The sequence below is a fragment of the Macrobrachium nipponense genome, chromosome 24 (genome assembly GCF_015104395.2).
Source record: "Macrobrachium nipponense isolate FS-2020 chromosome 24, ASM1510439v2, whole genome shotgun sequence".
Lineage (NCBI taxonomy): Eukaryota > Metazoa > Arthropoda > Malacostraca > Decapoda > Palaemonidae > Macrobrachium > Macrobrachium nipponense.
Genome location: NC_061091.1, coordinates 79049402 through 79063593, shown reverse-complemented (window position 1 = coordinate 79063593; position 14192 = coordinate 79049402). Strand labels below are relative to the sequence as shown.

The 14192-nt window shown below is 38.2% G+C and overlaps 2 long non-coding RNA genes across 2 annotated transcripts; both read right to left on the bottom strand.

The window, feature by feature from the left end:
- Nucleotides 1–61: 61 nt before the first annotated feature.
- Nucleotides 62–852, bottom strand: LOC135204545 (uncharacterized). The gene is made up of 2 exons (XR_010312265.1): nt 751–852; nt 62–323 (listed from the first exon to the last, which is right to left on the bottom strand). It is a non-coding gene; the product is annotated as an uncharacterized LOC135204545 (long non-coding RNA).
- Nucleotides 853–3288: 2436 nt separating this feature from the next.
- On the bottom strand, nt 3289–4327 carry LOC135204537 (uncharacterized). The gene is made up of 2 exons (XR_010312264.1): nt 4257–4327; nt 3289–3561 (listed from the first exon to the last, which is right to left on the bottom strand). It is a non-coding gene; the product is annotated as an uncharacterized LOC135204537 (long non-coding RNA).
- Nucleotides 4328–14192: the final 9865 nt, after the last annotated feature.

Here is a 14192-nt window from a genome sequence, read left to right as displayed (position 1 = left end):
CAAGGACTTGGGAACCTGACCTCTTGTAGGCTTCGTGGGATTATCCAAAGAAAACCATATATTTACTTATTCCAGTGTATTTAGAATTCGTACAGATTAGAAGGAAACCATTTACATATCTTCAGAAAAGGATTCAGCGATCACCACCCGTACCCATAGCTTATGAGAGGTCTGTAGATGCTGTAGGAGTAAGTGTAAGGCCTGTAGATGCTGGTGTACCCATATCCCAGGCCTCCCCAGGGGTCAGCTTTGGGTTCGGGCATCGCCTCTGTGGAGGCGAAGATGGTCAACAGGGCCACCAAGAGGACCATCGCGGAGAAGAACTGAAATGGGAATGGTTGGATGGAATAAGGAACAGAAGAGTCATGGATTTGCAGGTCTCTCTCTCTCTCTCTCTCTCTCTCTCTCTCTCTCTCTCTCTCTCTCTCTCTCTATTATTCCCATGAGTAGCACAGTCTTTGAATCGTGATTATGACAAGTTGATAAATAAGACCAGTAATCAGTGAACTTAAGACATCGTCCAGTTTGTCTCAAGTGCAAAAACCAATACTTTGATAATCTTCACGTGTCTCTTTATAATGGAGATTTTTCCTATATCTTTCAGTCACCTCCATGACGGAGAAATGATCTAAGGTGAATCTAAATCAATATATTCTTTGGTGGATCTTAAACATAGAAGATTCTGTACTTGAAACCATCGAAGTGACGAACACTTCGATACTATGAATCAATGGGGATCACTTCACTCACCACCTTCATGTTGACAGTTGTAGGAGGAGGTTTTCGTATCTTGACCAAATCCTAGTCGTATTCTGAATGCGTGGCAGTAGCAGACGGAGCCTTATATACTAAACACGGGGGAGAAAAAACTGGCCTTTGCTTGAGTGACAACGAGTGCCATAAAACATTTGAGACGATTTGGGTGCTTGCTATGTCCAGTCGTTGGCCTTCATAAAAAAAAGATTGCGACTGAAGTTTACTGATAGACAAATGATCAGCGTCGTCAGCACTTCTCTCTCTTCTCTCTCTCTCTCTCTCTCTCTCTCTCTCTCTCTCTCTCTGTTTTGAAGAATGATTGAAATGGATGCATTCTACAAAAAAATTCCCCTATATATAATTCTTCATAATTGACATCTACGCGTGGAGCATTGGGTAAGGGTACTACGTAGTATATATTATGAATTACATGCTGAATTAACTTTTATAGGAATCTCTCCATCATGATTTTTTGTATGCTTTTGGACAATTCTGTTCCATCTTCTGGGATATTATGGGATAGTTCTCGAAAATTCTTAGGATAAGTTGAAAAATTCTTTTATTATTATTATTATTATTATTATTATTATTATTATTATTATTATTATTATTATTTTCAGTCCCACTTTTGCCATAAACTTCAGTCTGTTTCCTTCCGGTGATGGTGGGGCGGGGAGGGGGGGGGGGGGGGGGGGGGGAATTATTGTCGTAAAAGGATAAGGGCTTAAATACTTTTGCAGGGGATCTGGTAAAAGTGGCTGTTTCTTAAGGCTGGGTAAATGGAAAGAGGTTGGGGGGGAAGTGGATGGGTTTCATTGGCTCAGTTATCATTAGGTGTTTATCTCTAAGGCTTACAGATACTTAATGTGAGGGAGGTCTACTCCAATATCAGTATTTCAAGTCAAAGCAGTTCGTTCTACCTCGTCAACTAAATCTATTGGGTATTTGTAGTGTGATCGCAAATGGTCTTTTTTCTATACAAGCGGTTGTAGATCCTCTTAATTATGTGACATCTGGAGGACTGGGTTATTTTTCATCAGCATTTTTTGCAGCTAACCAGATACGTTATTCATTTGTTATGTCAGAAGTGTATGATGATGGATAGTTGGTTTATGACGGAACATGTTTATGGTTTGCTCAGGAATGGAATGGGACCATTTTTATTGTAGGAAACTCTCTCTCTCTCTCTCTCTCTCTCTCTCTCTCTCTCTCTCTCTCTCTCTCTCTCTCCTCTATCTCTGTATATATGTATATATATTAATATATATATATATATATAATATATATATAAGGAGATAGAGAGAGAGAGAGAGAGAGAAGAGATAGAGAAGAGAGAGAATTACCTACAAAAAAAATGGTCCCATTCCATTCCTGAGCAAAGAGAGAGCAGCAAAGCTAAAAAAATCCATAAATTCTAAGACATTATAAGCAAAGAATCACGCCAAGAAATACACCTTTAGACAAACATGCTTTATGGGGCTCTGAACGGCTAACCCTTAATTTGCCAGTTGAAGCTATATATCCACTCAGTCACACGGAGTTATAAAAGTATTAGAAACTCGTAAAAGCTGCTAAATTTGGAGTCCCCGAAACTCCAGAAAAAACAGGATAGCAGATTTAGATTTTTGTTTTGTTTTAATCAAGCAAAACAAGCGGAGATTTCTGCTCTGCATAACTTAAAAGAGCTGGTGTCGTTTCCTGCTGTTTCTCTCGTTGTCCAGGAGATACAATATACTCTGAACCCAGAATGATATCCCGAGTGGCCACTTTTTTTTTACATAACGTCGAAGGTGACGGGGTCTGAAGACATTAGCTACTGCTCTGCTATCTCTTTAGTGATTGAATACGGATTATCACCTTTTTTTAGTCTCCTCCTTCTGCCTTCTACAAGTTTATAGAACTTCAGTGAATGCATGAGCAGATATCTAATAGAAAAGAGAGAAGTAAACACTAGTTTAGTCACTTCTGCTTCCTTCTACAAGTTTCTAGAACTTCAGTGAATGCATGAGCTGATAGCTGATACAAAAGAGAGAAATAAAAACAGAACATAAAGAGAAGGAGGGCTGGTCAGTTGTTTGGGAATGCTGCTGACTAATCTTGGTTAAATATTCAGCTGTTAAGAAAAATCCTTGTTTACAAGAAGCCAACGTGACGCGAATAACAGAATTAAATGAGTGTCACGTTTCCATTACTTTTATTTTACATTCCAGAGAATATTTTATTGTTCTTTTAAACGTCAAAATTCAGTTGCTTTCGTTATATTTGTCATTTTTGTATAACATTCTTATACTCTAGAATACGTTTTCCGATTAATTATGATTCCTTGGTCGTTTTGTGCATTATTATTAGAGAGGTATTATATCCCACTGGGACGATTGAGTCATTGGAATTGCGCATAATTATTAACAATAGCCAATGCCCAATAAAGCCCAAAATAAGAATTCTTTACAACAAATAGAATAACTTCCATCTAGGAAATGGATTTAAGAACCTAAATCTTATGGACGTTGTGGGAATATCTAAAAAACAAGATATTTACTCCAGTTTTATTTAGAATTTTTGACAGATTAGAAGAAAGCAATTTACATATAGCTTCAGACACAGATCCAGTGATCACCACCCGTACCCATAGCTTATGAGAGGTCTGTAGATACTGTAGGAGGAGTAAGTGTAAGGCCTGTAGATGCTGGTGTACCCATAACCCAGGCCCTCCCAGGGCCAGTGGTCAGCTTTGGGTTCGGGCATCGCCTCTGTGGAGGCGAAGATGGTCAACAGGGCCACCAAGAGGACCATCGCGGAGAAGAACTGAAATGCGAATGGTTGGATGGAATAAGGAACAGAAGAGACATGGATTTGCAAGTCTCTCTCCTCTCTCTCTCTCTCTCTCTCTCTCTCTCTCTCTCTCTCTCTGAGGTTAAGCCACATCCTTTGATCTTCATGCTGACATGTAGTGACTATGAAATTCTAATTGATGACTTTAACAGTTCGAATAGAGAAATGAAATGGGTAAAATCTTAATTCTAAAAATTGATAGACGACAGAAATGTCCCATTTCCTTGCAGGCAAGGTTTGATTGTAAGGAGATATACCCTATTTTTCCCCTTAGGACAAAATCAGTACTTGTTAATTTTCACGTGTGTTCGTCTAATGACGAAGCTTTTGCCTGAGTTTCTGTCTGTCTGTGGGCCTGTCTTCTATGTTACAAGGAGTTACAAGGATTAGGACGTCTCAAAGACTTGTTAGTCTATCCGAGGAGACATCGTGTGCTCACTTATCTGTAGGAGCAGGTTTTACTGTGCATTCACAGCGTCCTAATGATTTTGTCTAGCTTTCTTTTAAACTCTTCCACACTGTTGCTGTGGCATCAAGGCATCTCCACAAGGGAGAAATATACTGAGATGAATCTAGATTAATATAGGTATCATTGGATCTTCAACAGGCGATTCATGTAATTAAGTCACAATCTTACAGCGTGAATGTCTGAAGACCAATTGACTCACCGCCTTCATGTTGACGAATGTGCAACTCGAGATTTTCGTATCCTGACGAAGCTTCAGTCGTTTTATGAATGTTTAGAAAGAGGTGCCAGTGCCTTATATACTAAACGCGAGGATGACAAAAAAAAAAAAAAAAACTGGCCCCCTAACCTCAGTGCCAACGAGTGCCTTAAAAAATTGAGGTGGAATTAGGATTCTGTTCATGGCCAGTCACGGGTCCTCATCTGGACCACCTAATAAAAAATTGTGACTCGAGATCACCGGTAAACGAAATCAAGTTGGGCTCTCTCTCTCTCTCTCTCTCTCTCTCTCTCTCTCTCTCTCTCTCTCTCTCACGTGCTTTTTTTTCCGAGTCGAAGTCACCTTAACTCTGAAATTACTGAAGTGAATTTTTAAGCAGTACTAGCTTGAACAAGAACTCCTCTAGAACATATGTACACAATATATATATATAATATATATATATCTATATATGTAGGTATGTATGTATATGTATGTATGTATATGTGTGTCTATGACTTTAAGTGTTTAACACATGTGTCAGTTGAATATAGCCGCCTCCAACACCTGTGAATTCTGTGGTTTTGCCTACTGATAAAATAACTGTTTATGCAAAATCTGAAAATACAATAACAGTAAGAAAATTCTGTATTAACGATTTTGTAGCGGAGATTACCATCTACAATTCCGTTATAGTCTCCGGGTATATATTAAAGTACAATCAGTATAAGATATATATTTTCAGTTAACTCTGCCATTCCTTATAATAAGATATTATTATTATTATTATTATTATTATTATTATTATTATTATTATTATTATTATTATTATTATTATTATTATTATTATTATTATTGATTATTATTATTTTATTATTATATTATTATTATTATTATATTATTATTATTATTATTATTATTATTATTATGGGTGTATCACTGTACTTTTATTCTATTTGACTAGGGTTTGTTTGGACAGGTTGGTTTTTATAGTGTGGGGTTCCGGGTTGCGTCCTACCTCCTTTTCAGGGATCTTGGGATCGTGCTTACTGTCCCTATTATTATTATTATTATTATTATTATTATTATTATTATTATTATTATTATTATCATTATTATTGTTGTTGTTGTTGTTGTTGTTGTTGAGCGCTTCCTTCATTTGCGTTCGTCGTTGTGGAATTGTCCTGTTCAGAAGTTTACTTCGACGGATTTTTAAAGTCATAATGTTCACTTGACTGAAGATGAACCTAGTACAGGTTCGGAAGCTTTTATTATCTATTAAAGACCTTATACTTCACATGCGATATTATTGTGGACCTGCACCATTATTATTGTTATTGTCATTATTATTATTATTATTATTATTATTATTATTATTTATTATCTTATTATTATTATTAATTAATTTTTATTGACTTATTATTATTTTGATTATTATTAATTTTTATTATTATTAATTAATCCCCGATTATTATTATTATTAGGGAAATAATCCACAGTTATGTATATGTACATATACTTAAAAGACAAATTTATACAGACAGCTTTCAGGAAACTGTTCGATTCCACTTTTCAATTAAAAAAAAAAAAGATTGAAAAGGAGACTCGAACAGTTTCCCGAAAGCAGCTTTCTATACAGATTTATCTTTTAGGTATATGTACTATCACGCACAATAGTTCGTTCCCTCCGCTGATCCAGAGTGAACACGAATCCGCGACTATGAGACCCCGAAGCAGTTGAATAAGTAACTAATGGAGCGTCCAATAGATGTCGCGCCGTCAGGCCAAGGAAGGAGGAGTGGGCAGCAGGTATTTTTCTTGAGCATAGAGTAAAGTATCCATAATCTATTATCATTAATTAAGAGAGTGATCGTAAACATTTTGTTGTTGACGATACTTTCACCATCAGTGTTAGCGGATGTGCTCTGTAAGCAGCAAGCCACCTCTTTATATATAAAATAAATAAATATATATATATATATATATATATATATATATTATATATCTATATCTATATATATATATTATTATATATAGTATCTATATATATATCATATATATATATATATATAATAATATACATATATACATGCATATAGAACAGCTATAGCAGCAAATTAGCAAAATTTTCAGTTCACTTACTTTATTGAGGTAGCAACCACACACACAGACACACACACACACACACACACACGTCTATATATTTACATAACGCATGATTGGGCCAACCTCCATAGAGGGCCCCCTGGCCAAAACGATCTTTCATAACTTTAGATGATCGGAATGCTGGGGGAGAGTAAAATGGCCTTTGCTGATGTACAGTCCTGTTCAAGTGCAGGATTGTCATCAGTTTATCATTTTCATTTCATTTCTCATTTTTCCATCTAGCCATACTTTCATTTCAGCGCTGAATGATCTTATAGGTCCCTGCGCTTGGGCTATGCCCTAAATTCCATAATCCATCCAACCTCCATAGAGAAGGCGGGCGATGTGGGCAAGAACACTTAAAAATTACGGCTATATATAATTTTCTTTATTTACTCAATTTTAGTAACTAAAACAATATGAAATATTAAGATACTTTCACCAATATAACAAGTTTATATTTAGTGGAAAAGAGAAAGACAGAAGCACAGAATATAACAAGATAAGGAGAGAGAGAGAGAGAGAGAGAGAGAGATAACTTTTCAAGTTCTTATCTAGATTATGGTGTGAAGAAGCCTCATGTTCTTATTTTCTTCCTAGCACCTGGTCAGTTACAAAATATCAGTTATTATCAATTTTATTATATTTCTTTCTAAAGGATATCTTCATCCTTGTTTTCAAGATGCATTGTAATAGAAAATAACTTAACTCAATTTCTGTGTTTCAAGAAGCAAAGTAGTTTTCTAGTGCCGATGTATTTATAGCTAATTCTAATGTGTAAAAGTTTATATGTTATTGTAGGAATTTAACTTTTCTCTCCTGTGAAGTCAACTGCCGTGGTCCTTGCCGTTCCCTGACCATTTCCTGTCTTAGGGAGGGTTAGGAACCACTAGCTTCTACCTTTGCATTGGCGAGTTAAGTTGTCTAGTATATGGCCATTCGTAGGCTGCAGATTTTAGCTCCACTAATTCTATCAGGGCTTATTTCTTCTACCTTTTGGACCCCCTTTCAATATTCCAGCCTTAGTTTCTTTAACTGCTGCGCTCTTATTCTGTCTCAACTTTATTATCTTAATCTGATTTCTTTCCTTTCTTGTAATGAAGCGCATGTTTTGTAATTCCCTTTATTTCAAAATAACAAACTAAAAGTGGTGATATTTACAAAGCCTTCTATATTCAAAATTTAAGGCTCATTTCAGTTTGACTAAATGTTAAACTAAAAACCATCACATTTTTCCGACAATCTGGCAGATAACTTTGAACCAATATCACATTTTTTCTGTTAATTTTGAGATACTATAAATATTACTTTTCACTTTAAACCTTTGGAATATGCATGATCTTCTAAAACATTAGCATTAACTGGTAATCAAGTAAAAGATACATAACTAAAAACACGTGAGCTAGTGTCAATATTTTATTATTATTATTAGTATGATAATATACAATGAGTAGGATGTCCAATCTCCATCTGCATCTGTGACCTCTCACAGACAATCGGGTATGGAATCTACAAGTTTCATACACAGGTGGGAACGTGGACGGACACCCTCCCACAGGTCATTGACTTGAGCTTCTAATGCCTGGCAGGTACGCTGGTGGCCACGGTTCAAGCCACATCCTATCGATGGCCAATCCATAACTTCAATTTCAGGTTGATCCTGTAGCCACGTGGCTTTTGTGGATGGGACTCTGGTCATGGACCAACTTTATTACACCAGGAGCAGGAACTGCCATAGCCCGAACTGTTGGAAGGAACACTTGCTCGAGAATTTCGATGTACTTCTCTCCTGTGAAGCGGCCATCGATCTTGACAAGCTCACCAGGACCATATACCCACCTCCATCCATCCCCAGAAAGATACTGCCACTTTGCCACTCATTGCTCGGTGATGTATGTGATTCTACTGATAGCGAGTGTTAGGCCGCCGCCAGCAATGCCTAACTCGTGCTGCCACGGACTGAAACACCTTCTCATCAGTAAAGATGACATTCCTCCAGTAATTTCGTCATGCGGAAGTTGTTCCAGAGCAGACCCAAGGTGACGTTTATTGTGTGTATGAGTGAGCCATCCTTTGTATGCTGGGATATGACATTGAATCCCGGCTTTATGGAGTCTGCGTCTCAAGGTCATGGGAGTGCAGTTTAACCCCAGATGTTCAGTATGTCGTTCAGATGTCCTCATAGGATGCATTTCAGCAGCTGCTACAATCGGGGCATCTGTCCTGGGCGAGGTTGCACGCGGCCTCCCACTTCGAGGCTTCGTTTTCACAGAGCCCTCCTCCTCCCACTGGCGGATCCACTTCCTTACCATTTTGGTGCTTCTCCCAATTCGATGAGCGATGTTCGCCACTGTTGCTCCACTCTCCCACAATCCGATTATTCTTCCTCGTTCAGCAATCACCTCTAGTGAATCTGCGCGTCCCTCTAGCATAGCTGTTATGGTAGTGCAATATATACATATCTCATTTACTACAAGTCTTTATACTCAAATATATGTCAGAAATTTCAACACTTCATTATATCAAATTAGTGTACTGGATTAAGAGCGTCAGACAGACAGGGATAATTATATTTTTGCAGCAAAAGACGAACACTTAAATTGACAAATTTTAACTCTGACCTTTGGAAAATACCTTTTTGGATACCATTTTTAATTGTTTGTTATTACGCCATAGTAAAAGGTAATTAAAATGGAGCCTTCTTCACATTCCTCACTTTCTATGAGATAGGGCCCACCTTAGATTGAAATATAATAATCCAATCCAGTGCAAAAGGGTTAAGCCTATTCCATCGTAATTCAAACAAAAAGCAACGATTCGTTTCGGTAAAAAAGTAAGTTTATGAATCAGACTGCAAGATTAAATCCAAAATATAAGGATTTGTAGGGAATAACTACGGAGTATCAAAATAAGATAAAAAGCATAAAAAGCATGGTTAAAAACAGGAAAATATACTAGGTAAAGCATATGACACAACAGACTCCAACAAAGATTATGTGGCCAAATGTCAGAGATAATATAAGCGTATACAGGGATAAAATGTTCTAAATTGATCATTTGCACTTCAACATTTACTGTATAGAAATACTGAATATATTTTAAAAGCGTACAACTACGAAATAGGATATCCAAATTTAATGTATACCAGTCGTGTTCACCCAAATAACTAACCATTCAATATTTTATTTACCAAATATTTCTCATAATATAACTACACACTCATTCTTGAACGACAAATGGTATAGATATCATTGCTCAGTAGAAACCATTATATAAGACTGGAGCTCATTTTGAATATTAATAGGAAAATACTTGGTCATCTACTATGACTAAAAAGAGCCCATGAGAATCTCTGAACTCTTCAATATTTTTCACTCTTTATCTAAAAAGCTCAAGAGGTTTCCTGCTTTCTGTAGCAGTAGTAAGAAATATTAAAGCGTTAGGGATTATATTAGCCTCTTGTCTACAAGTTTTAATAGCATCTGGAAGGCTGGAGTTATTTCAACATGATTAAGGGTCATGCATACTGCTCTAATTCATTAATATGCATTGTAGATGGTAGTGCTGCACCTGTTTGTGCTCTTCATAACAGATTACTGTTTGCTGAGCACATTTTGGTGTACTGCTCCCTATTTATCAGCAGGAGAAAGCATGGTCTTCACCTGAAATCCCATGCTGAGATTTAAAAGTACAATGCACGCACAACAATATATGCATTAAGAAATTTTCGATAAAAAAAACAACAAATGTGTTTTATTTTAATTCAAATGCAACTTTCGTGTATTTTTCTTTTTATTGTACACCTAGCACTTGGTCATGTTCCCCTGGTTCTTGATTACCATCTGAAGTTGCCTGGGCATCAAATTTCCAAGGTTGGAGAAGTATGAGGCATCCATGGTGATCCAAAGGTTCCTCAGTGCCTCCTTCAGTTCCTTGAAGTTGGTTGGTCGGTTTTTTTCTATTTAATTTTTTATTTTATTCCAGGTATTCTCAATTGGATTCAAAGCTGGGGAATTGCCTGGCCACTCCAAAGCATTGATATTGTTGTCCACAGAGAACTTTTCACAGCTTTTGACCTGTGGGCAGGGCACCATCATGCATAAAAAGTCACACACATGATCACCCCACATCACTAACATGTGATCCTTCAAAATATCAATATAATTACTGCCCTTCAATGGTACATTCTTAGGAAGAAATTACAGTCCACCAGTCCCCTTATTTCCACTAAAGCTACCCAAACCATAACACTGTCAGGGTTTCTGGGTGGTGGAGTGCAAGGGGCTATATGCAGCAGCTTTCTTGAGGTTGTAAATTGCCATCCTAGTGATTTTCAGGTCTGTGGCTAGGCATATCGCAGGGTGACGGCACAGTTCTTCTCTTCCATTGAAAGCTAAGCTCGACCCATTCTGACCACTTGGGGCGAAGTTATAGGGCGGCAAAGTTCGTGGAAAGTGAAAATGGTGGCATGTAACAGTGACATAAATTAGCTTCTTCCTCAGCGAGCGTGGGTGGGTCACTGAAGGCTGTAGGTCTGGCAGAGCAGCGGAGTGAGTCTGAGACAACTAACCAAACGAAGTTAAGTGCCACCCACTATTCCCATGGTGGGGACGCAAGTGAAATCTATACAAATTATCTTGTATGTAGTGTGAGGACTTGAATCAGACAAGGAGAAGACTCTAACTAACTTTATTGAACAGAGAAGGCTGTATATTAGGCAGCAGTGCGGACAGAAGCATAGTTTCCATCACGCACGCACATACAAAATGGGACAGAGCCCCCGCTGCGATTGTGTTTCTTGGCAGCTGAAAATATACATATATCTTCGTGCAGAGAATACATTTTTACATGATATATATATATCGGCTGATAGGCTGTGAAATGCTCTACATTTCAGTATATTGTATAAAAAGTATGTAGAGAGGAAGGAAGGACATTTTGCAATATAGCTTCCTTACAACAGATTTTTTTGCAGTAAAAATTTATATTTTTTTGTGGGCACTTTATATGTAAACTGTTTTAACTAGGTTTAAACCCTTTATTTTATAATAATATTTTTAAGTGTACAGATGTTGGAATGAAAGCTCATTCTTCTCTACTCTCATGATGGAGCTGAGTGGACTTCCTTGCCCTTGTGCCAGGCCATAAAGTCCCAATTTTGTATAATTGACTTAACCAGTAATTACATAGTACATAATGGCAGTATGAGGAACGACTAAGCTAATCACTTAATTTTGTATATGTAGTTTACCAAGTAATTACATAGCTATAGTTTCTAACTAACGGCAGCTAAAATTTGCAATCAGCGGTAGTAATTCTTTTGTTTTGGGGTAGGAACTAACCCCTCCCACTATTGGGGGAGAGAGGAACAACTAGGCAAAGGCCTGTCAATTTGTTTCTGCCAGTAGACGACGGTCGTTGTCAATCCTCAGCTCTTGATGATTAGAAATTTGTTGTCGATTACAAGTTGTAATTCATATTGGTGAAGTATTGCTTATTGTTGGTAGCTTTTCATTTAGGTTTTTTGTTAAAAGAGCAAATTTTCCTTATGAATGGACTTATTTTCTCAAGATTTGGACTAAGAAATTTTTCCCAACTTTGACAGTGTCCAACGCTAGTTCGTCATCAACTTGCTATTGCAGCAAAGGAAAACTTGGGCAGCTTAGAAGCCGTGAAGTGTTCAGACACTCAGAAGCCAATGTACAGACATGCTAACACTCTTATGTCTGTCAGAAGCAGCTCTTTTGTCCTCATACACTGAAGAAAAATGTTCTGGAGAACCCCAAAAACTGCAGGATGATTGATCATGTACCAAAGGAACGCCTCTAGACTTCTTGGGAGGTACATGAGGAATAGTGGGTGCAACAATGGCCTCTTGAACTGCCTAGACTTCTCCTTAAACCACCACTGGCACCCATTCTCCATGCTAGATACTTCTGAGCTAGACTAAAGCTTGGACACCTCCGTAAATACGCCTTTCCAATAGCTGTGTAAGATGCCCTGGGAAATCACGACAGGTGCATCTTAGGGGCCGACAACCCATGGGCAGGTTTAAACTGAACACAGCGGCCCACAAACCCCTATCTGTTTCTCCAGCTGTTTCCTTTCTTGTTTAGTCTGGTGGTTCCGGTTTCGGTGGTGCTGGTGGGCGTCCATATCAGTCATAGGCCATGGAAGTAGCCAGCGGCACCCCAACCACCAGGCGTTTCTGCAGCCATTTGCTTATTATTGATTATTATTATTATTATTATTATTTATTTTTTTTTTTTTTTTTTTTTTTTTTTGCTCTATCACAGTCCTCCAATTCGACTGGGTGGTATTTATAGTGTGGGGTTCCGGGTTGCATCCTGCCTCCTTAGGAGTCCATCACTCTTCTTACTATGTGTGCCGTTTCTAGGATCACACTCTTCTGCATGAGTCCTGGAGCTACTTCAGCCTCTAGTTTTTCTAGATTCCTTTTCAGGGATCTTGGGATCGTGCCTAGTGCTCCTATGATTATGGGTACGATTTCCACTGGCATATCCCATATCCTTCTTATTTCTATTTTCAGATCTTGATACTTATCCATTTTTTCCCTCTCTTTCTCTTCAACTCTGGTGTCCCATGGTATTGCGACATCAATGAGTGATACTTTCTTCTTGACTTTGTCAATCAACGTCACATCTGGTCTGTTTGCACGTATCACCCTATCCGTTCTGATACCATAGTCCCAGAGGATCTTTGCGTGATCGTTTTCTATCACTCCCTCAGGTTGGTGCTCGTACCACTTATTACTGCAAGGTAGCTGATGTTTCTTGCACAGGCTCCAGTGAAGGGCTTTTGCCACTGAATCATGCCTCTTTTTGTACTGGTTCTGTGCAAGTGCCGGGCATTCACTTGCTATGTGGTTTATGGTTTCATTTTTCGTATTGCACTTCCTACATATGGGAGAGATGTTATTTCCGTCTATCGTTCTTTGAACATATCTGGTTCTTAGGGCCTGATCTTGTGCCGCTGTTATCATCCCTTCAGTTTCCTTCTTTAGCTCCCCCTCTGTAGCCATTGCCAATTGTAATCGCTGGCTAGTTCTTTAGTCTGTCTCATGTATTGTCCGTGCATTGGTTTGTTGTGCCAGTCTTCTGTTCTGTCTGTCTTTCTCCTGTCTCTGTATATTTCTGGGTCTTCGTCTACTTTTATTAGTCCTTCTTCCCATGCACTCTTTAGCCACTCGTCTTCACTGGTTTTCAGATATTGCCCCAGTGCTCTGTTCTCGATGTTGACGCAGTCCTCTATACTTAGTAGTCCTCTCCTTCCTTCCTTTCGTGTTATGCATAGTCTGTCCGTATTTGCTTTTGGGTGTAGTCATATGTTTCCTGGTTTTCTGATCCATGCTGCGGAGTTCTGCCTTCGTCCATTCCACTATTCCTGCACTGTATCTGATTACTGGCACTGCCCATGTGTTTATGGCTTTTATCATATTTCCGGCGTTGAGTTTTGACTTGAGTATCGCCTTGAGTCTCTGCATATATTCTTTCCTGATCGTGTCAATCTCTTGGTGTTTTATATCCCCTCCTTCCATTATTCCCAGGTATTTGTATCCTGTCTCATCTATGTGTTTGATGTTGCTCCCATCTGGTAGCTTTATCCCTTCAGTTCTCGTTACTTTGCCTTTTTGTATGTTGACTAAGGCGCATTTTTCTATTCCAAACTCCATCCTGATGTCCCCAGATACAATCCTTACAGTCTGGATTAGGGTATCTATTTCCTTGATGCTCTTACCATACAGCTTGATGTCGTCCATGAACATCAGATGGT